Source organism: Morone saxatilis, unplaced genomic scaffold, assembly GCF_004916995.1.
Source record: "Morone saxatilis isolate NCDOM2014 unplaced genomic scaffold, NCSU_SB_2.0 Contig11, whole genome shotgun sequence".
Classification (NCBI taxonomy): domain Eukaryota; kingdom Metazoa; phylum Chordata; class Actinopteri; family Moronidae; genus Morone; species Morone saxatilis.
Window position 1 is genome coordinate 8,619,856 of NW_023339663.1, and position 24,115 is coordinate 8,643,970.

The window sequence follows — 24,115 nt, forward strand, 5'->3', positions numbered from 1 at the left end:
CACACATACACGCATACACACACATAAACCTTTTCACCCCTTCACAGGCATGCACACATACACAGAAAACAGATAAGAAAGTGTGTTCTTTCATCATATAGGTACACACACATAAGCACCGACACAAAGGTGTGTTCATGAAAACACACACATCATCCCTCCACACACACATGGTCTCACACAGGGTGGGGTGGCACTCTGTTCAGTGGTAGCGCTCTCAAATGTTTGGTAACAACTGGTGGATCTGTTCCCTACAGGACAGACGGCTCACAAGATGTTGGGATTCTTTCGCTACAGCCAATATTTCCACCAATGATAAAAAATTGATTACAGAGTAAAATCACACTATGAAACAAAAAAAAACTACTCTTGGCTCCTCCTGAACTCTTGTTGAACTGCTTCTGTCTCTGCTGCAGTACACAAGCAGGGTTTTGATCTGAACAGAAGCCATAGAAGGGGTCTGAAGATTATAAATAGGCAGTGAATCAGAGACCTGAACCGAACAGTCCAACTGGATTTAGAAAATAGTTCAACGAATATATGTTATATTAGAGATTTTTACTGGTAGGATAGTAAGGTCATGATTCAAAATTTTCCCAAGTGCAACCCCACCCACCTTAGGAAATATTGCCTCTCTACACCCAAACTCAAAGTATTAAAAAAAAATTCACATTTGATCTATTCATGTAACTGTTATACTTTATGTAAATGTTGTCTTTCTACATTATGGTCTTTGTTAAATTCATATAAAACTCCTCTTTATGTCACAACCATGGAAAACCGAATTTCCACAGCTATCACTGACCCCCATGTCCTCATCGATAGCTACAGCTATACAGATGAAGTGGATGCAGGTTTTTTCCCTTATGGAGCTTACAAGCTGCCACTAGTCAAGGGATAATTTTTCACACTATACAATATATAGCAAAAAGTGTAACCACAGTGCCATGGTGTTAAAAACAGGGGGAGTGTTCAGGTGTCCATGGTCTTTTGGCTACTAGGTGTCAGTTTTTTCCATAATAAGATTTATTTTAACCAGTAGTGACATACATAAATACTGTATAAAGACCATACTACTTAAAAGACCAGAGAAGAGTAGTAGAAGGTAACACAGACAAAACATCCAAACACACTGCCCCATCCAATCAAAACTTGCCTGGATACTCAGATGTTATTAATTTTAAATAGATGAAGAATTAGAAGATCTAGACACCTGCAATTGATGGGTTCAAGCTCAACTTTACCACTTCAGCCGTTTGTGATTTCAGTTTGAATTTAAAGCATATTTTTAGTATCAATTTACTGTCAATGTGAAGCATTACAGCGAACAGTAAGTGATTTCATAAAAAAAATAATTTGTCTACACAGATAGATACTATCATCCAGGTAAATGAAGGACTATACCGATCCTTGGAAACCTGCTGCATTTTGTGAAAAAAGCAGTTCACTTCAAAATAAAAGTTTACTACATTTTTACTCAAAAAATAAATGAAAAGGTAACATGCAGGGGTGGCAAAAGTACATACATTCTTTCCTCCAGTAGCAGTCCTGATTCAACTTCTTTACTTAAAAGTGAAAAAGTATCGCCTCTGAATTGTTTTTCTTTTCTTCATGCTATGCCTGTCATGCCCGATGGACATCGGTCTTAATATTGGGAAGGCATATAATGATGCACACTAAAAATAAATGCATTAAAACTAAACATTAAAAGCAAAACACAAACACTTGGTGCTTAAAGAGCTAAAATATGCCCCTGTTACACTAAGTAGTTTGGGAAAGCTGAATCCCATTTCTTTTTAGTTATTAAGAGTGAAATTCTGCTTTTAATTCACATATAAACCTTATAAACTACTTATAAACTTATGTCAAGAGCAAGTCCTGTGTTTTCAGTATACAGCATACTTGTGTCCATAAAAAATCTTTTACTTAAAGGGCCATTGTGTAGGATTTAGTGGCATTCTAGCAGTGAAGTTGCAGATTACAACAAACTGAATACTGCTCGCCATCCAAGTGTGTAGTATGGCACAGAAATTTGGTTTGTCCATAATGAGCTAAGCCTGTTTATCAGCTAAGTATAGGTTACTAGTAAAAGTAATTGTTCCATAAAGAGGGCCCCTGTGAGTGGTACATTACACAATTAGATGGATGATACTGATGCGTCAATAAGTTCCTGCTGTAGCTGGCGGAGGTGGAGCTAGTTTTAGACTCTATATTTAGAGTTTGGTAGTTTAGTCCAGTGGTAGTCCAGCTCTGCCACATAAATCTGTTTTCTTTTTTTAGCTTATGCACCTATTAGCTCATCATATATTTTGTTACGTAAAATCTTGATATGAAAAGTAACTATAGCTGCCACATAAATATAGTGAAGTAAAAAGTATAAATTAATATAAGATTACCTCAATTTTGTGAAGTACTTGAATAAATATACTTGGTTACTTTCCACTTCTGGGATTTTGTAAGAGTTCTAAAAAATATCTAAAAATAATTACAAAAAAACTAAAAAAATTGTCACCCCTCAAATGATTTGTGCATGCTGATTTTTCTAGAATAGATTTATCATTTTTTGAACAAGATCTGCTTGAGTATTGACATTTTACTCTTGTGGCTTACGGGGGGAACCTTTCCTCTTAAATTGCTTTGTTGTGGGATATGAATTAGCATTACGCGATGAGCTGCTGACAAATATGCAGCCTCCCCTGACACACACACACACACACACACATACACACACATACAAAGCTCCTCCTCAGAGAGAGAATCATTTCTACTTCCCTGGGTTGCCACTGCTAGGTTGACCTATTTTTGTCCAGACCTCTCTCTCTCTTTCTGTCTCTCACTCACTCACTCCAGCCCCATAATTCACCCTGCTTAATAATTCACTACAGCTTTATAAGCCTCTACTCTACTAAATGACAGGCTCAGGAAAACAAAATTTTTTACAGATGCATTTTGCAACACTATATAAATAGAATAATGTACATATTTAACACAGGATGTCCTGTATGTAAGGTAGGATATATATAGCATACAAAAGCAAGGGTACAAGGATATAAGGTAGTTGTAGCTCTACAAAGTGTAAGTTGGCAGGTATTTTACATTTACCACATTCATCACTTTTTGGAGGATAACAGAATGAGAACATAGAAAGAAACAGGGATAATGGTGGTGGTGGTGGTTGTGGGGTGTTATTGTAAAACCGCAGATTATTTGCACAGACTCGCTCTGCCTGATGTGATTGGATGGTGATTGGGCACGAACCAATAAGGGCACCAGGAGGAGGAGAGCAGGCACACAGAGTACTCTCGCTGATACTGGGCACACCCTGTAGCCCTGTGTGTGCGTATCTGTGTCTGTGTGTGTGTGTGCGCCAGTGCCTATAAAATTAATGTGTATGCTAAGTTTGCGATTATTTAAATATTTTTTGCACATTTTTGCAAGACAAGATATTTCTTTTTTCAACTAAAAAATCCTGCCTCCTTTATTTTACATCTACCCTGCCCTCCACTATTTAAATATATTCTGTACCCATATTGTCATTGCATTATAAATAACACTTGTACCTCTGCAGTTTTTTACATAAGCCTGTGTACCTGTGTGAATCTTTAAATTTGACGCTGTTATTTCTGAATTTCCTACTTGTGCTATTTTTAAGAGTTGTGAGCTCTAAGAGACGAGTGAGACAATTCGGGCCGTAATGGCTTTAGTGGGAAGAAATTGACCAGGTGATCAAGTCTTAAAGGAATGGTTCGACATTTTTGGAAATATCCTTATTTAGTCTCTTTTTCAGAGTCAGATGAGAATAATGACACAACACTGTCTGTCCATTCAATATAAGGCTACACCCTTTTAGCTTAGCTTAGCATAAAGCCTGGAAACAGCTGGTCTGGTAACAAAATCCACCTACTAAAGCTCAGTAATTAACACTTTACATGTGTTTGTTTAATACATACATTACAAATCAGTTTGCTGATTTGAATTTGAATTGTTTCGTTCATGTAGATTTGTACTCACTGATGATGGTAATTCAGTATAGTCAGTTTGGCTTGAAGATTCAGTGTTAAAGGTTTTTTTGTACATATACTAAATGGCTCTAGTTCTGTACAGATTAAACAAACAAGACATAACGTGTTAATTAGAAGCGCCGGTAGATAGATTTTTTACCTTTGGACAGAGGTACACATTTATCGTACAGACACAAGGGTGATCTCAATCTTCTCATCTTACTCTTTGCAAATAAAATGTTGAATTATTCGATGAAGTCAGGACAAAAACAATTGATTAGATTAACTACCCTGCTACATTTTCCAAAATGGCTCTAATGAGAGCACAGAAAGAGCAGAGAGGGTGTTGGGTGTGTATGATGCTGTAGTCTGATCGATGTGACAGTGAGAGTGAGTCTCCTCGAAGAACCTCGGCCTTATTGCTCTTCTCTTACACACTGCCCCCTCACACACATAACATACTCTGTCTCTCACTGTCACACACACACACACACACACACACACACATACATACACTGTACAATGGTTGCAGTTTCCTTCTCTTCTATCTCTGTCATCTTCTTCCCCCCGTCATCCTTTTATCTCTTGTTCCCTTCACCACTCCTCCTTTATTCCTTCGCTGCTTCTTTTTGTCTGTACTTCAACCAAGGCAACATCCCGGGGGCCAACCAACTGTGATGGTCACATTGTCTCTGCTTTACCTCCTCAGCTGACCAAATACTGATATCAGCACCGTGTGATAAAATATTCTAAACTCAAGGTTCGCCAGTAGCTTTTTCTGGAGCCTTCAACTGTCAGCAAACGGTACTAGCTTAGGTTTAATCAGTGAAGTTCTTCGGTCATGTGATAAGAGCTATGTCTTATGTGAAAGGGGAGGTTGTTACTTTGTTTCTTCTTTGCTCACATTATCACACCTAAGCAAGTTCCATTAGTTACAGAAGGCCACGAGATAATGTCAAAAGTATAGCTGAAACTTTGAGATCATTAATAAATTTGATCAACAAAATACTGATCTGAAACATTTTTATTATCAATGACTTGTTTAAATATTTTTTCAAGTAAACTTTACAGAGTTCCAACATCTCTGTTTCTCTCTCAGTCGCTGTTTTTTTGTCTGTCCTATGTGACAGTGAACTCAATATCTGTCTTGAACTGTTTTGAATAGACCTAATGATCAAAAAACAATTGTGAGGTTGCAAATGTCAGTCCAATATTCACTCCCTTTTAGCTCTGTTTATGGTTTCCACAAACTCCTGAATCTGGCTCTTTAGCTGCTAAATGCTAGACTGGTTGGGAACTGTAACTGTTGTTTGGCACTGAGCAGGTAGTGTACAATGGGTTTTTTAGAGCTTTTCCACTGCAAACAGCTACCTGCTGCGGCCCAAAATACACTACTATTAATATTTACCAACATCAAATTTACAGGCCTCAGAGTTAAAAAATTAGCTAAAATTCACCATGAAGTTGAAGAAAGCTGCAGATTCAGGTAATAATTATCTGTAGGTTCATCACAACATTGTTTTCACAAATAATCAGTCCCTCCAGGAAGTTTTTTTCAATTTTGCAATTCCAACAATTAACACAAATTCAACCAGTCCTTGTGAATTCTAGGACTGCTATTTTGCAACCTTTTAATTTTGTCAAATCACATTCGCCATATGTCACCAAACTCACTTCCTTGGTTCTAGTTGTTAAACATGAAGAAGTGAGACACGAATGTCTCACATTTACCCTGTCCAAACAGTGCCATTTCATTCTCATTGGAACAAGTTTGCAATTGCAATTGCATTAATGATTATGGCTGCTGCAAGAAATTCATTGTGCCACTAGCTTTCTTTATGACTTTCCTTCTTTTTTATCTTTAGTGGTATCTAGCTTCACAGATAGGTTTCACTTAATTTGTTGTTTATGAGATATTTGTCTCTAAAATGTATGCTTCCACCCCAATTAAATATAGGTGATGGGATTTAATTTGCGGTGCTCACAGGATTGAAAAATTACATTTACAAAATGTACCTGCAAAATCTCTCTCCAGCAACACCTGTTATTGTTTCTTTAGATAATCCACACTGATCCACAGTGACTGGTTTTTCCATAGAACATAGTTTCAGTGAACACCATTCATTGTGTTGTGCACGTGCCTATAGAACTGGAGTTACATCCCAGTAACTTCTGTTTTGTCTTATTTCATTACTGTGAGTAGAACACGACTACAGTGTAAACACTGCAATCATGTTTGTGTTTAGATTCTTTCATTAGCTGTGCTAGAGAGCAGTGTTTGCAGTGGAGATAGCCTGGAAAAACTCTGCTGACCTCGGTACTGTAACGTTATTCCCCGTCGAGGTTGTGTTAGATCCTAGTCCAGTCTGGCTGCTGAGCCCAGTTTGGTTGCCCCCTAACAGCAGATAAAGTTAACAACAGTTAATTATTGGTTAACTTCTTTGGCAGCTATCTGTCCATCAGGAAACTCACATACAATTGAAGCTGAAGGTCTTGTTGTTTCATAAAAATTACAACACAACCCCTCCGAGTTCTGATGAAAACCAAGTGAGCAGTTTGAGTCTGGGAAGAGGTGGCAGAGGATGGCCGCATGGATAATCACCTCCCAAATCTACTGAACATTTCTGACAGCTTTGAAGGAGTTGTAGATACAAACACAGATTTTAAACCCCACCAGGGGATTTCACTTGCATTTAATCCCCTGAGAGTTCAAGTAGATTTTAGTGGAGTAAAATGTGCGGATGCATGTGAAAATATGTAGAGAAAAGAATAACACAGCTTTGAAAGTCTTCAAGTATTTGACAAAACAATCTCACTACAAGGTCCATTTAGTAGTTGTTCTAAGGCTTTTGATCATATCACAGAATCTTCCTCAGCAGCGGGAGGTTGCCCAGTTATCATTGAACTGTAGATATAAATTGTTTTTGATGATTTCTTGCCCATGTAGGCTTTAAAGGGGCCTGTCAAACATTGTATAAAGCCCTTTTGTAACTTCAGACCGAGCTGCAGAAAGTGTGATAAATTGCCTCAAGTAATGCCACTTGAGTCAGCATCACTTAGGGCTGAAGACTACAAGTTTGAGATTGAAGAAAATCTGGAGGTGTGGCATTGTAGACCTCTGTAGCCCGCTCCTAATCTCTGTTTCAGGCTAGCAGGTTGAGGCTTACAGTAGCCGCTACTAGCATAACACACCCTAACCTGCAAATGAATCATCTGCCAGATTTTATGGAATTCTCACAAATACAAATTATGTATTGACTAAACTGAATTAATTACAAAAAAAGAAATAAGGAAGATGTTTGCATTACATTATTCCTATTCACTGAGACTCACAAGCGGAGGTATCAGACTGTGACTGTTTGTGATAGCTCACCATTGATAGCAAATAGTTGTAGAACATAAATTTTGCAGTGCTATTCATTAACATTACAGTAAAATGTATACTACTATACTATATACTCTGCCTTCTAAAACCTGGGTCAGTAAACCATGTTTAATACTATATAGAAGAAAAAATGTACAACCTCCCACTGTAGGCTTTCATGCAGCTATATTAACAAGCTCTAAACTCAATCCTGTTCTCAATCCTGCTTCTCCTACAAAAGGACACAACATAATGAGATCAGTGACAGTCCTATCCAATCTATCTGTTTACTGCGGAGTTAAGCAAGGTATTTACTGTCTAAATCTGTTCAAAGGCTTTGAAACCACGACCCTGGTTACATATCACTGTGGCTTTAAGAACATAATACTGAAAATGCTCCAACCATATGGAGTCTAACCATAAAAGTGTATGTAGACAAAAACTTGGTTGGTCTTAGCGTTTGCAAAAATGCATGAACATGGATGCTTTTTTGACTTAAACTTGCAAAACAGGATACAGGAAGGCCTAGGAATCACAGTAAAGAAATAGTAAAGAAAGTAAGTCATAATAAAGATTCATAACCAATAGAAATACTGCTGTCTCCAGGAAATGTACACATGCATAAAACAATTAAGTTCCAGTATTTGTATGGATTGGACTAAAAAAAAAGACATTCACTACATCTGTTTGCAACTTTAACTTTCCCAGAAGAGCTGTTCTAACGATCTCCAAGTAGCACAAGTTGATTTTAGTCAGTTTCCAACATTCACACCCAAAAGAGGTATCAGGATCAGCCAGACATGACCCGACTAAGCTTCTCCTTGACCACGCTGGCAAGACTTCATCAACGTCTTGAAGGGACAAGATTATTAAGTACAATGAAAGTCACCTGTATAATTGAAGAGCTGCCAATAGTTCAGTGTTTTAGGTTGAATCATGGTGAGAATGTGTTGTAGGGACATCCTGCATGATTACGAGGGTATACAATGAGCGGGATTCTCTGCTTGATCAAAAGTCCCGGGTGACTTTTGTTTTAGGTACACGCGTTTGATAGTGGTTGATTTTCAAAGTTGTGTACACTGAATGCATAATAAGGTTTTTGTATTCTGTTTATTCTCTTTTTACTTTGTCTTAACCTGTAACTTTCATAAAAGCCCTTCTAGGGGCGGGTGTTGCGAATTAGCATCTGCTACAAACACTATGATAGGTACTTGCATTGAATAGCTCTTTTAAGCCTGTGTTTACTGTATGTGTCCCTATCAAATAAACTATGAACAAATACATAAATAAATACAAATGGAAACTTTAGAATTGGGTCTATACAGTGCACTTGTGCTCCTGTAAGTGCATGAAATGTTCTGAATATTATAACACAAGATAGTTACTCGTTGAACTAAAAAAATGCATCCTTGATACTGAGGAGCAGCTCTTTCCATAATGTTAATTTTTATAATCCTAAAGTTTAAAAATCCTTTCCCTAATTCATCAACTTCTCTTTATCTGCATCTGTGATGGGTACAGACTTACTGTAATAAATCATTGAGGATTAATGGCTTTTACCTGGATTCACCTCTTCAGTGCATTTCATGGAATGAGAAATAGATCCTGACAGCCTATAGACTCAACTGTAATGTGGTATAAATAATGAGCGCACTGTTCACTGCAGTCATAAATATTAATCTAAAATTACAGAAGCAAAATGCAGGGGGAAAATGCACTCAAACAACTGCAATAAACCATTTGGTCACTGTGACTGAATATTGGTGGCATCTGTACGAGATGGGACAAGCAGGCAACAACACACCCAGAAAATCATTTCAGGGTTACACTTGAATGGAAATGATGAGGTTATGTAGCAAGCTTCGTCTCATTAGAAACGACCTGTTTTTAGGCAGAGGCTCTGACTGTACTATAATGAGCAGTTGAAGAGAGGAGAAAATGTATAATGCATTATCTCCCCTTTTATCCCGAGGATGAGAGGAGGGCCAGTTTCTGTGGGACATACAAGTGTTGGTCATGTACGTTTCAGTGTATTTGTATGAAATCTTTTATACATCTGTGTACAGAGAAGAAAGGATCTGACTGGCCTTCTCTTGTGAGAGGTCTCACCTTGTGACACAGGAGACAGGCAAGAAAAAGAGACTAACCTATGAAAGCTAGTAAAAAAAAATAAATAAGCAGAACATCACTCTCATCTGGACATAATTTTTGTCTTCTTGATACTAAAATGTTTTAAAATTTCTCATAGAGCCTCAGTAGTGTGCACAGTACAAGCAACCAAATGCCAAAGCAACATTAACATGCATAAGCCGTTTACCATATGTGATAATGAGCGATGTGATTGTGTGAGATCAGTGCTATCAGGGCTGTGACCATGCTGCAACGATAAACATCAGATGGTGTAAATGCGCTGCACAAAGGTTCAGCTGGGGCCGTATCATCCTCAGGATCGCTGCTTCTGATCCACTGCAAACCATATGGCTCCGCTTCACTTTAACACGCATGGATTAAAGGTCTGGTTTGCCCAGCCACGGACACTTGATTTGAATCTGTCAGTATCACTGTGTACAGCTCTTTATTTTTTTCCTAAATATGGCATCTGGACTTTTAATTAGAATGTGAATATTTTTGGTCAGTGGTCAGTGTTGAAGATTTGACACCAGATAGCCCAGTTACACAGTGGCAGAGCCGAACAATTATCATACCAGGATGAGGCCTGTACTCACTTTGGAGTGGCACAAAAATTTGTGTCTTGTTTTGTTGTTCATGGCACTGTACAGAGGTTAGATTACGATGTTTGCTTATAACCACATTGTATGTGTCTAAAATATTATCTTATCTTATAATCTATAAAAGAGACAGCGCCATTTTATTTATTTGTCATTATAATCATTATCAGCTTTCACAACATTTGTACCTTCTGCTGTGACTTTGGTTCCTCTTTTTTTTCTGTTCTCACTTCAATCAGCAACAGATTTTCGCATCAGTGTTTATGATGCAGTCAGACGAAAATTTGCTTCACATTACTTTCTGTGTGGAACAAAACTCAGCAACAGGCTGAGTTTGATCTCCCCTCAGATTACAGCAGTGAGTGAGTTGATTGGGTTGGGGATAGGCAGTAGCTTACAATCAGATGGGTGCACTCCAGTGGAGCTGCGGCAGTAGAGAAATGGTTTAACACAAGAAAAAAAAACAAAAAAAACCCAACAACAAAATATGGTGCTGTGTGGGGTAGCAAGAATTTAGCCTATGGTGGCCATGGCCATCACTGGCCATCCCCTGGCTCCGCCTAGACAATCATAGCCTCAAAACCGCTTCGATGTTATGAAAGTAGCTAAATTTTTTCCCTTTGTTATCAGCAAGATATTTGGTCAGTCCAATATTTGTATTTATGAAATAATATCTATATTTTTTGTTAAAATAACACACTGCATCTAGATACATTATAGATAACAATTACCAGTTTAATGAAAACCTGCATTAAAATCGCTGCAAAAGGGGACAACACATCTTCATGACCACCAGACACAACTTTATAAAACTAATGCAAGGCAAGTTAACTTTTAACCTTTATGATGTGGGTACTTTGGATGAAAATATGGTTTGTCTAACTTGCTAATAGCTAGTCAGTAATGAAACGGAAGCTTTCAGTGTTACTACTCTACTGTGCATGTTAATTTTATACGTGGTTTTCAATATAAAACTTGCTAAAATGATTTCCGTGTGTGTACCAGTACTTTTTGAAAATGTTTAGCACTTTTTAACATGTGATAATTTTTGTAAACTTTTTTTACTTTTATATTGAATCTATGTTTTACTGAAAATGTCACATTTCTTTGCTTTTATGAAAAGCATTTTGAGTAGCATTTTATGCATGAATTTTGCTTTAGAAATAAAGTTTATTATGATTATTATTTTTATCGACTCTACAGGTCTTCGTTGCTTAAATATATCTTGTATACATATTATTAAGTGTAGGACAATCTCCTTCAAACATCACTAAAGATGGTCTTCCCTGATTTGTGCAAATATAAAATAAAAAATAATGTAAATGTAAAATGTGCCTTAATAATGTTTTAAAACACATTTACATTACACACAGTTACATAAAGCCGTTAACTGGAAAACAACTGTACATATAAAATGTATCTTAGATTATGCTAAAGGTGACGCAGAGGAACTCCTCTGTCCTCAGCTGTTAGATATTAAATGATTAAACACTGATACAAGGGGAAATAATAGAGATTGTGACTTTAATATGTTAGTCTATTAATCTGGTATCACATGTCATCTGTAGGGACTTGGCCTCAGTGGAGTAATCTGCTGCTTAAGACACACACATACACATCCACACACTCACAGACACACACACAATAGTGCTGGGAAGTCCCCAGTAAGTCACACAATCGGTTAATTGTAATTTCTTGCTACTGTAATTATTCAACTGTGTGGTGATAATTACTAGATCATAGAATGGGAGCAGAATCTGTCAGGATACTGTAATTATTTTACACATGTTGTATCTGGAGTATTAGTACTGTATAATATTGTATAAACAACTCTTTTTTCCCTCCTCTCCTGACCGTGGCTTTAATTCTTCCATTTTAGCCGTGGCAGCAGTCGAACTGATGGTCCACCACTTTGGTCCGGACTGAAATATCTATCTCTAACAACTATTAGATGGATTTTCATGAAATTTGGTATACATGTTCATGGTGCCCAGAGGGTGAATCCTAATTACTTTGGTGATCCTGTGACTTTCCCTCTAGCCCCACCAGAAGGTCAAAAGCACAGCATTCACAGAATGGATTAGCAATAAATAAAACTTTTGTACAGCCATGAATGGTTCCCAGAATGAAGCATAATGACTTTGGTGAGGGATCACCAAAACTTTTCTATTAAATGAATTGGCATTTGGCTCAAACCTTCATGTTCTATTCAGGATGAATTGTAATAACTTTGGGGATTCCTTAACTTGTAATTTAACACCATCAAATAGACTACCTGCAAAAGAATACCATTTCCCTCAGCTGTACTTTGTGTTTGGTGCTATTTTTTTTTAATATTAGCATGCTTACACATTAAACTAAGATGGAGATCATGATAAACATTATATACCTGATCATCAGCATTTCAACATTATCATTGTAAGCATGTTAACCTGCTGACTTTAGCATCTAGCTCAAAGCCCCACTGCGCCTATGACGGCTACAACCTCACAGAGCTGCTAGCATGTCTGTAGATCCTTTGTTTTGTTACTGTACAGCTCAACAATTTCTTGCAGTTCTCTCCTCTCCTCTCCTCTATAACAGCTGTGGTGCCTGCAGCATTTAGCTAATGCATCTCTGGCCTGACATCCAGAGGTACATTAGCACGCTCATCAAGCAGGACACAGTTCATAGCCTATAACATGCATGCAAAGCCTGCACACAGTACATACTCACAATATTATGCTTGCAGTGTCACCTCTCACTGTACCTTTTTTGTGGGACTCAGGTATGGACATCCTGATATCAGAGGTTCCTAAAAAAGGGAGTGCCTGTTTGTGAAGGAAACTAGGTTGTACTTCTGAGGAGTGCGTCTGTGTGTGTGTGTACATATGTGGATGTGTTTGTGTGTGATGCAAAAGAAAGTGGTTGGCTTTGGTAGCCTCACTGATACAATTGATAGTGACAGATATATGGCTAATTAGTGCAGCCTTGGCTCGGCTGTCCTCACCTCTCACCAGCCCACTGTGAAATTGGATTAATTTACCTCGCCTTAATACACTGTATCAGCCGTGGAATTCAACCAATCGCAAGTTTTTTTTAATGAGCACAGATTTGTTTCTTGTTTGGAAAGAAGCATGTTTAAATTTTTGCTTTATCTACAATGCATGTGTTTACATATTTGAATGTAGTTTGTGCTTTCTCTCTCTCACACACACACAGACACACATGCCTGCACAGGACGGTGAGCATGTTGACTTCTTCAAGGCAGGGGCTGCTAGTCCAATTAGTTGGCTCTTCTTTACGGCATGCTAAGGTTCTTACAAAAGACAATCTGTTTCTAAGGAAGTCCTTAAGAGCAGCTCAGTCCTTAAAACAAGTAGCAGACAACCTCTATAAGCTTTTTCTGACTCCATCTGTTTCCATCTTATGCTGATAGTATAACCCTAACCCTAGTCCATCCAAAAGCTCGTCCGTTGAAAATCATTTCAACCATCCACGCTTTGCCCCTAAATCCCAGTTGATGCTTATAATCTCTGCTGTCCATATTCTGAACCCTGCTCAAGCACATGGTCCCAACATTATTGATATAATTGGCTTCCCATCCTATTTTTGTCATCTGCTAATACCAGACTACAACAACTGACAGCTCGGGTCATTCCAGCTAGGGATAGTATTAACAGTCTTGCTGAGTCAATGGAGAAAAAATATGTCTACAAAACCTGTAAGTGTAAGTTCCAGTATATGTGAATTTAACTAATCTTGCCTAAAAAAAACAGAGATAATCAGGCTTAAGTTAAAAGAGTGCTTCAAAATGACTTGGTTTCATGTTTGTAAAATCAGCATATCTCACGTTTAGATGAACAAAAAATTGTCCTTGTGTGCTCTCTCATCATGAACTCCATTTTCCCACATATTCTTATTTTCTTCAGTCTCTACTGCATCTTTCTTTTCATCTCTGTTTGTTTTAACATGACTGCTCTTTGCCAACAGCACCCCTGCAAAGTACAAAAACATCCGTCTGTGAGAGCCTCTGCGTGGGACTGTCTTGTGATTTTGATAGGAAATCACTGAGTGAGTAAGAGGATGAGGGATGAAGAGAAAGAGAACTAAAGTTTGTCTACCTATTAGCTGATGTTATACAAATGTCCAAAATACTGTAAATAAATCTCAATTAAAAAATTATGCACTTTTTTGTACAGAAAAAGGTTTTGAAACCAATATTTATTGTCCATGACTTAATAGGTTTGTATAAAAAACATCCATAGATGCCGAGTACCCCACGATTGCTGACACTCCCATGCCCCTTCACAGGTCTCTCAGATTGTTTCTCTAGTGTTTCTCTACCTCTCCACTATATAGACTGACACATTTTGGCTGTTTTCAGACGTTTTAATACTCGATACATCAACAGTGACCAAGAATTCACATATTCATGGGTACATATGTCTATACTAGCCCAACCTGTGGTCACGTTTGGCGTGACCCGAATTATCTTAATTACTGGCTGTAATTTAAAAAACCGAAGGTGACGTCTTCAAATGTCTTATTTTATCTGAACAATGGTCCAAAACACAAAAAATTCACTTTTCAGTGGTATACAGCAGAAAAGCAGAAAAAACCCCAGCAAAGACTTACACTTGAGAAGCTGGAACCAGAGAAAATATGGCACTTTTGATTGAAACAGGCATTGTCTGTTGATCAATTAATTGTTTCAGCTCTAAATACTGGGCTGCGAATAATGATTGTTTTATTTATCAATTAATCCACAAATTACCTTTTCAATTAATCAATTAATTAGTTGGTCTTTAAAATTTCAGTAATGCCCATCACAAGTTCACAAAGCCTACGTTTGTCAATTGTTTGTTTTGTCCAACCAACAGTCCAACTCCCAAATATATTCTAAAATATCAAAGTGAACACTGGAATGACTTCACTGTGATTTATTTAGGAGCCTCCTAAAATGAATAAATTATAGCCCAAATATGTTCTGTTTACAATGATCAAAATTGTTGCTGATTAGTCTTCTGTTGATCGACTCAATATTTTCTTTCAAGGCATTATTACAAGCGGATAAACTCATTTTGCCAACATGAAACAAAGTTTGCCGCCAATTAAGGGTCAATTTATATAGTTTACACACTAGATACTATATGTTTCCTTTCTACCGTCTGTTGTTGCAAACCATTAGTGACTCTGTTAGCTCTGACAGCTTCAATGCTTCTGGCTGCAGTGACTTCAGTCTGTTGTTACATAATACTACACAGGGAAAAAAGTTACTCATTGGTGCTTGTGGAATTACAGCACTGACCACTATGCTATAAACTGGAGTCACTAGACTACAGACATGTCCACTCAGTGCACACAAACTGACACACACAAACACACACTGACCCAGAGAGATTGCTGAGTATGTGCATTTTTTTGGTCCCCAGCCATCTGTCAAAGGTTTTTGGGGGAATAGTGATGATGATGGGGTCTCTAGACAGAGATGACAGCAGTTCAGGACATCTCAGTTTAGTATGTCACAGGAGGCTGACACACAAATATGCACACACACTCACATCAGAGAGGCATTTATGCATGGACAGAAATAGTGAAGATACAACACACAGACACAAACACAAAAAGGAGGCAACACAACTGGCGTGCAGTGTCAAGTTTTTACCAGGAAACATGAAACTCGAAAGCAACCTGAGTACCTGTTCATACCACAGTAAAGCTGGTGATACTCGTGGGCCCCAATTTTACCTACTCGATTTCGGACTTCGATTGCAGTAAGGTTCTGAGGCGATTGATCACGCATTCGATCGAGTTCGATCAATTGCAATTCAATTCATCTGCTCTTAAATAATGAAAATGGGGCAAAACAAAAGAAACTGAGGGAATCACTAACATTACCAGCCGATTCTCCACGGGCCATAAAGATAACAGAGGCCATCGCAACTTTTGTTTGCAAAGATTTACGCCCGTACTCGGTAGTGGAAAACGAAGGCTTCAAGCGGCTCATTCAGGTGCTCGAACCACACTACGTTATGGTGCGCGGAGAATCGGCTGGTAATGTTAGTGATTCCCTCAGTTTCTTTTGTTTTGCCCCGGACGGCTTGTTGTCGGAAGCTAACGTTAGCGTAGTGTGATACCTTGTCAAGTGGTTTCTGAGGTTTGTAGTATTTCTATTCTCTATAACTGAGCTCTGCTTGGCAGATCCAAAATCGATTAAATCGATTTTTTTACCCAGCCCTTATACACAGCACCTGATTCTGTCATTTTAATATACATTTGTCAGCTCTTAAATATAACCAATCGCAATGTTTGAATTTGCAACATGCATCCATGTCACCAAAGCAAAGGTTAAAGGCATAGTTCAACATTTTGTTTGCACGTCAATATATTTTACAGCACATAGCTGTCGATAACTACTTGCTTTAGCCTGTGCTTTATAGAGCCAATATTCTCTCCTTGATGATATGAGTAAATGTTTGGGGTAGTTTTGTTTGTTTCTGGCGTAGCTGGTCAGCTATAGCAGAGCTACAATAACACGAAAATGCCAGAGGCCAGCTTGCACAAACGAGGAATCATCTCCAGAAAGCCAGCATGCCAGCCATCCAGCCAGCCGAGTGCTGTGATGTACAGACCAAGTGGTTCTGCATGCATGTTTTATTGCAGGCTGCAACAGCAACAGAGACAGGGGCACTTAAAGCGGAATTACAAATGATAACATGAGAGACAGAAAGAAGAGGCTCGAAAGAGTTCAGCGGGTTGTGCGTGCGTGTGATTCCCTTGTGTGTGTCTGTGCGTATGCGTGTGTGTGTATTTTCATGTGCAAGTGAATGTTTACCTGGTGTTATTGGAAGGCTGATCTGAAACCATGTCAACTGTGTGTGTGTGTGTGTGTGTGTGCGTGGCTGTGTGTTACTGTATATGAGGCAGTGGAATCACTTTAGCCAAAATTAGCATAGAGGTAATTAGGCCATGAGAACAGAAAATGTGCAGTGATGATTTTTACTCTCCATGACATAAGAGACTCTGAGGAACTGAATAAAATAAACTGTGTTTGTATGTGTGTGTGTGTGTGTGTGCGTGTGTGTGTCTGCAGCTGGGTGCTCTGTTGTCTTGTGGTCATAATAATAACAAAGTGTGTGACAGTGTAAGTTTACATCCCGGCGCACGCAATGGCATCACATCCTCGTGACCTCCCCACATGTCACGCCCACATGTTTCTGTGGTAACATAAGTGGACATATGCTGACCATATGCTTTGATTTAGTTGTGGTAGTTTGTGTATATCTGTCTTACTCAATCATAAACACAACAAAATGATACACATCACAAGGGCAAGACTGCCACAACTCTGTAGTCTTCTTGATCAAAATGTAATAAAGATAATAATTTATTTCCCTGCCACTACTTTTTTCCCCTTCTTTATGAGCTACTATCTTCACACTGATGATGCAAATGTCAGTCTTATATTTGTCACGTTAAACAAGAACATTCATTCTCACCAGAGGGTGAGCTATTTTCACTTGGATACTCCTGTGCATGTATTAAACATTAAATGAGGTGGCCTGTTCATTTGAGTAAAAGCTCACCCAGTGCACACACAGATCAGTGTCTTTCATCGGCCCTGACTGGCTGAGTGCCCGCTTGAAAGAATGGTCTCTTTCAAATATATATGTGACCTAATGAATCTAATTGTGAAAACTTAAGTGACTTAAATAAGTATTTTTTTTAAATTTGCATCACATGACCCTGCACTTTAGATGCTGGTCACTACATACTAAATTACACCATAGAAAAACGCTGCTCCTAAGGGCTCAGATCCTCCACAAATATTTTCTTTACACCCTCAGGCCAAAATCTAAAGCTGCACACAATCATGTTCTCAAGGGGATAAACCTTTTTGAGCATTATGTTTTAGGCCCCACTATTAGTAAAAATCGAAGGTCCCTGTTGCGACTGTTTTGCCATGGCTGAATGTGTGACATGGATGTATCAAAAGAGCTGGATACAGCAGCAACACAGCCTTGCTGCCAATTTGTCCCAGTGACCCCTCTTGGTATTGCAACGAAGAAATCCCCTGTAGCTGAAAAAGCATTTTCCAAATAGACCACCATCATAAAGAGAATCTGTAGAACTGTTGTCGAAAAAGGTAAGTTATTACTCTGTATTATTAATTTTTAAAGCTTGATAAAAGATAATAAGATAACAAACCCAACAGGACTTTATTTTTTTTTTGCCATTTTGGCAATCAATTTGCATTCAAGTGAATGGGTACCATTTTGAAATCTGGCATCCACTTCTTGTTATATCACCAGTGGTTGGAAGTTTGTAATCTGTAGTTTCTCTATCGCCACCATCAGGTCCAAATTTCAATCTCTGTCCAAATACCTATGTTGTGAATATGGAAAACATTACCTGTTAAACAGCAGTGTGTTAGCATGCTGACATTAAGGTTGTAGCTAGTAGCTAGGTACTTGCTCAAAGCATCCCAGCTTTCAGTGTTGTTTTAATATATGATTTATATAATTATATATATAGATATTTGTATATTTATATTATATTTATTTGACCATTTTCAGAATGTAATTTTTTCCTCTCTTTTTACATCAGAAGCCTTTACTACCATGGCCTTCCCTTATCTTTCTCTGTCTCTCTCCCTTTCACTCTGTTATCAAACTTCCTCCTCTCCTCTCAGGCTTGTAAGTGTCTGGGTGGAAATCAAAGTGCATTAAACATTAAATATGCTGTCAAGAGGCAGAAGTCTCTCCATGTTGATGATGATGGGGAAAGTAGGGCAGTGAGGGAAGAGGTATGGATGGAGAGGAGGAGGATGAGAATGGACACAGCTATGCAAGGATGGAGAGAAAGACAGATGGAGGGCAGAGACAGAGACACTGGAGAAGCTGTGAGATAGACACAAGTGCACATAAATCACACACATATTAGATTTGGAAAAACATCTGAATTGATGCGCTTGGTGTGAGGTGTGTGCATCTGTGGTTGGGTGTGAGACAGACAAGATGTGCCTGGACAGAGAGTATCTTAACCTGCTTTGTGTGGTTGAAATCAGATCCCTGAACCACACACAGAAACACACACCGAACAGATTAAGCCTGCTGGCCAGTTGCACATTATAAAGTTGGTAAATATGTCTCTATTTCTCCTTTTATTATGTGTTTGCAAGGGAGAGACAGAAAGTAACACATTTACTTCCAGACGACTGGCTTGCACACTGTACTGTTAGCTCTCAGTCTCTCTCTACCCTTCTCTCTTCTCATTTTGTCCACGACAAACTGTTTCAACAATGTGATGTCTGCTACAGAATGGATGCTAGTACTACCAAAAATATATAAATAAAAACGTATTACCAGCAAGAGAGAGAGAGATTGACTCAGCTGAAAGGTTAAAGCAGGCCTCTCTCTCTCCTGTTACTATGCAGACTAGCGAGATAGAGCAGTCCCCCGCTGCCACAGGCCATACTCTCTCAAATTCAAATTCAAAGTCAAATTTGCTTTAATGGCATACCAGGAAGAAACCAGTGTTGCCAGAGCAGTACAATATATTTGCTACAGACCAATATTTTCACATTAAAATCCCCTCCACTTCGTGTGTAAGTGTGTGTGTATGTGTGTGCGCAGTGGCAGGAATGTTGGTGTGTGCTTCTGCTCCTGAACTCAAACCTGTTAGCAGAGTTTTATACGTAAATAATTAATTGTAGCCTAATTTACGCAACAAATTATAAGTATATAATAACAATATAAATCAAGCCCAAATACTAAAACCGGTGGGTATTATGCAAATTCTGTTTCACACATTATTTCAAATTGGTTATCCCCCATTGCTAGTCTAACCAGATATAAGTGAAATTTGCTATTTTTATCATGTTACACATTTTTTGTGGGTTATTAACAAGTGAAACCACAAACAGTATATATAAATATACAAATGCAGATACATTGCGAGTTCATCCCAAATAGTACCCGCCGTACACGCTTTAAATTGAACCCATCGCAACTTGAACTTTTATGTCGGGGCACTGATGCGAATCAGTGAATCTTACCAACCTTACTGCTTATGGTGTTCAATTGCAATATTGTTTCAGTCGACCAAGTTTCTGGTTCCAGTCGTTGCAATCTGGACTGGTTGATACATTGTCACCGGACACTCTGAAACCCATAGAGAAACATGCCTGCACAATCTATGCTCCTACAAAAGAGAATGTTCTTCTATGACAGTAAGTTCTTGTTATTTCTAGGTTACAGAGTTAAATTAACACAGGATAGAGAACGGCTATCATAATTATGGAATGAAGTGACATATTTTTTTGCATATTTGGTGGCAGCACCCCCAGCTCAAATCATGAATGGAGGCAGGGAAAAACAAGACTAAGAGTCTGCAGCCATGCTAGTGGCTCTTTGAGGATGTACAGTGTTTGGGCTCAGAGTGGCTTTGAGCTTAATGATAACATCACCATGCCAACATGCTCACAATAACAATGCTGATGTTAAGCAAGTATAATATTTACCATGTTCACTTGCTTAGTGCTATGGCTGATAGGAAGGTCATTAATTTTGGTCATAAAGCAAAGTTTTGGACAAACAGAACTTTTTTTGACTTGATGATGGCACTAGAAGAAAGTCGGCAGATCAAAGTCCATACAATTCATCCTACATGAATGTCTGTACATAATTTCACAGCCATCCAATAGTTGTCAAGATACTTATATATTTAAAATATAAAATAATATATATATATATGATTTATTTTCAGTGTCATCAAGTGCCTTTTTTGGCCTTTATGTGATAGTGACAGCTGAAGATTGACAGGAAAGTGGGGAGAAAGAAAGGGGGGTTGAGACGCATCAAAGGGCCACAAGTCGGGATTGAACTCATGGCCGTTGCAGCAAGGACTCAGCCTTGGTACATGGCTGCGCCAGCTCTACCAGGTGACCTATCAGGACCCTCCATCAAGTGTAACTTCTAACAGTGGTCAGTTTTTTATGCTGCTTGTTCTTTGAATCCTTACGGTGTGTCACAGACATCAGTCTTAGTATCTTAACATATTTATTTTCAAAACCTATTTGGATGGTTAACATCTCAAACCAACTCCAAATTTACTCTTTTGTGGCGTGAGTGTCTTTGTTATGTACACTTCATCAACTGCTTGGATGAGGTAGAATCATAACATATAATATATCTTTTCTTTCTGAAATAACAACAGAGAAAGACTTTAGATCTTTATGCTTTCAACATCAAAGTGTGTTTACTTCTGTTATTTTGTTTGTTTTTTATGTAGTGGCATTTATAGCAGCATTTGTTTTTATCAATGCAGGACAGCATCAATATCACTGTACTACTGTACGTAGCAATAACAACAAAATAAAATAAAATAAGATAAAGGGAAGAAAGTAGTGGTAGCACAGTAGTCCAACATTAGTCAGGTGTGATATACATAAGCCTAAAGGAAATCACAGCTGAAACAATTCCACAACCAGTCAAGCAGATGATTGACACACAAACATGGCAGCCGAGCTCTGGCAAACTATAACAGACATTCCTCACTACCCTCCCACATCCTTTGAACAAAACAATTACTGATAATCATCAATGAAATCAATCATGAGCTGCAGCCCTAAAGAAAATTATACAGGCACAATCCAGATATCGATACATTTTATTTGATTTAGTTTAGTTTAGGATCTATTGCCACTACTGCTCGTGCTAACAAATGACTACTAGAACAGACTGTTTGAACAAGTCTTGAGAAATGCCCAACACAACACATTGTTTCCTATGAATGTGACAGACACAAACTCTCTCAACACCATCTGAACACGGCCTACTGCCATGTTCGGGATCAATCCAAGTTAGCTCCATATTGACTGCCGTGAATCTTGATACACTCTACAATGAAGTGAGGAAACTCTGTTGTCACTGACATTCAATCTCAGTCTGTGTGTACACACAGAGATATTCAGCTCCTCGGGGTTACTGCTGCCATTTGAGAGCAAGAGAGAAGATAATAGCCCTTTTGAAAGCTGAATAAAAATAGCAAAACTTTGGTGGGCATCCAAGTATGAGCATTGGTCTACAGAGGACTAAAAGTATCCCTGCAACCAAGCTGAAGTTGCACACAGACAGCCAAAGAGTATTTTCTCACTCAGTTTTCATTATTTTTTAAAATATTTTTTCATTCAATATGTTGAATGAAATATCTACTTACTGAAACATGAATAAAGATCTCAAATGTTGACTTTTTAAATAATTATGCTGGTAACTTGACTGACAAGGTGTGTTTGTACACGTAGGTCACTTAGTGAGAATTTAGTTCTAAGTTTTTGACACAGCCTGAGTTTTCATGGTCAACAAAAGCTTTAAATTGGCCAAAAGTGAATGTGTCTAACAGTGTGAAGACCGCCTTATTGAGTGCAAACCAAAGATTACACCATGTTTTTCTCAAGAGTGTCAACTTTTGTCTGGAACAGTCCAGGATTGGGATAAAGGGTGACCTCTCAGATTGTTTTCATTAGAATAATATTTAAATTCCTGAAAGGGTATTTCACAAGAGAAAAACAAACATTAGGAAAATTATCTGAAAATAAACATAATTTTATGTATCAAAATTACTTTCTTTCTAATATTTTGGAAACCCAGTAGATTTATCCCACGGCCTCGAGTAAAGAGCTCATTTGAAAGGAGTCTTAATTGACTGTATGAGCTCATTATGGCATTCTTGGGTTTGAGATTCACAAAACTCTTGGAAAAGCATGTGCTAAGTGATACTTAAATTGTAAGTCTTGACTGGCTGCAGGATATAGAAGCACAATCCACTTAACAAATCAAATATTTAAGGGTTTTTCTGAGCACAACAGGTGTAACAGACAGACTAGGTCTCTGGGTTTAACGTTGCTTAAAGTGAGTGCACTGCAGTGTGGAGATCTACTTCTGTGAGAGTTGTACTATAGACTTCCACATAGAAATATAGGCTAAATTTCTTTCTCTTTCCGCTGGATGAAATGCAAACAATCTCTCTCACATCAGAGCCTCATTCACCCAGATCCACAGCAAACAAGAGTAAACAGAAATACAGTAAAACGGTTTCATGCTATAAAGACAAAACTCACTCACACATATGCTCAGATGTGAGTGTGTGTGATGTTGGGGGTTGGGGAGTAAATCTAAAGAGGGAGTTCATGAGCCTACAGTAGCTTTAGGCCCCAAAATGCTCTTTGATTGTCCCAGATTATGATAACCTGCAGCAGGGATGAATCCCACTGCACAGAATTGTACTAAAATCACTTAAAGGATCGTCTAAAATCAAAAGCCTTACACTGAAGGGACTGCAGAGGACATAAATTATATGTGGCTGTTGTACAGAACGTGCCGTTACATTGAATTGCAGAGTCTCTTACTGATGCCAATCGGGCTTATTTTTTATGTGACCCACAGCAATTATAGCAACATCTGAATATCTACTCATGATCAGTTTATATGTACCCTGCAAAACGGACATCTAGATTCATTACTGATGCTGTGTTGGTGCCGCTGCATGTGGAAAGGGTGGGTTTGGCGCACGGGGAGTCGCCTGCGAGAGCCCCAACACACACACACAGACACACACACACACATATCAAAAAACGCATTTTAACAAATACTCGACACTGAACTTGGAATATTCACATCCTGAATGAACGAGGCGGCCCTTTTGTGGCCCCCGAAAACACCGTCTGAACATGCTTCAGGTGTGCGCTACCCGCAGTAACGAGACTGCGATGCTGAGCCAATGCAGCGGCAACACACGCCCCTCCGCTCCGCTCCGCGCTGCCTGCCTGTGAGCACACACACACACGCACACACACACACAGACACACACACACACCGACTCCCACCCCCCCTTCTCCCTCCCTCGTCGACGGACACACACACACATCCGAGTCTGGACCGCCAAATGAATGAGCAGTCAACACATCCTGCTGCTGTGAAAATGCATCTCGATGTTACTGGATGGTCAATGTGCAAATGCAACCGTGTGACACATTTCAA

At 38.6% G+C, this 24,115-nt stretch overlaps 1 protein-coding gene across 1 annotated transcript in view; it reads right to left on the reverse strand.

The window, feature by feature from the left end:
- The window catches only part of nhsb (Nance-Horan syndrome b (congenital cataracts and dental anomalies)), a 50,264-nt gene that overhangs the window by 25,449 nt on the left and 700 nt on the right, over positions 1-24,115 (reverse strand). The gene's annotated exons all lie outside the window — the stretch shown is intronic.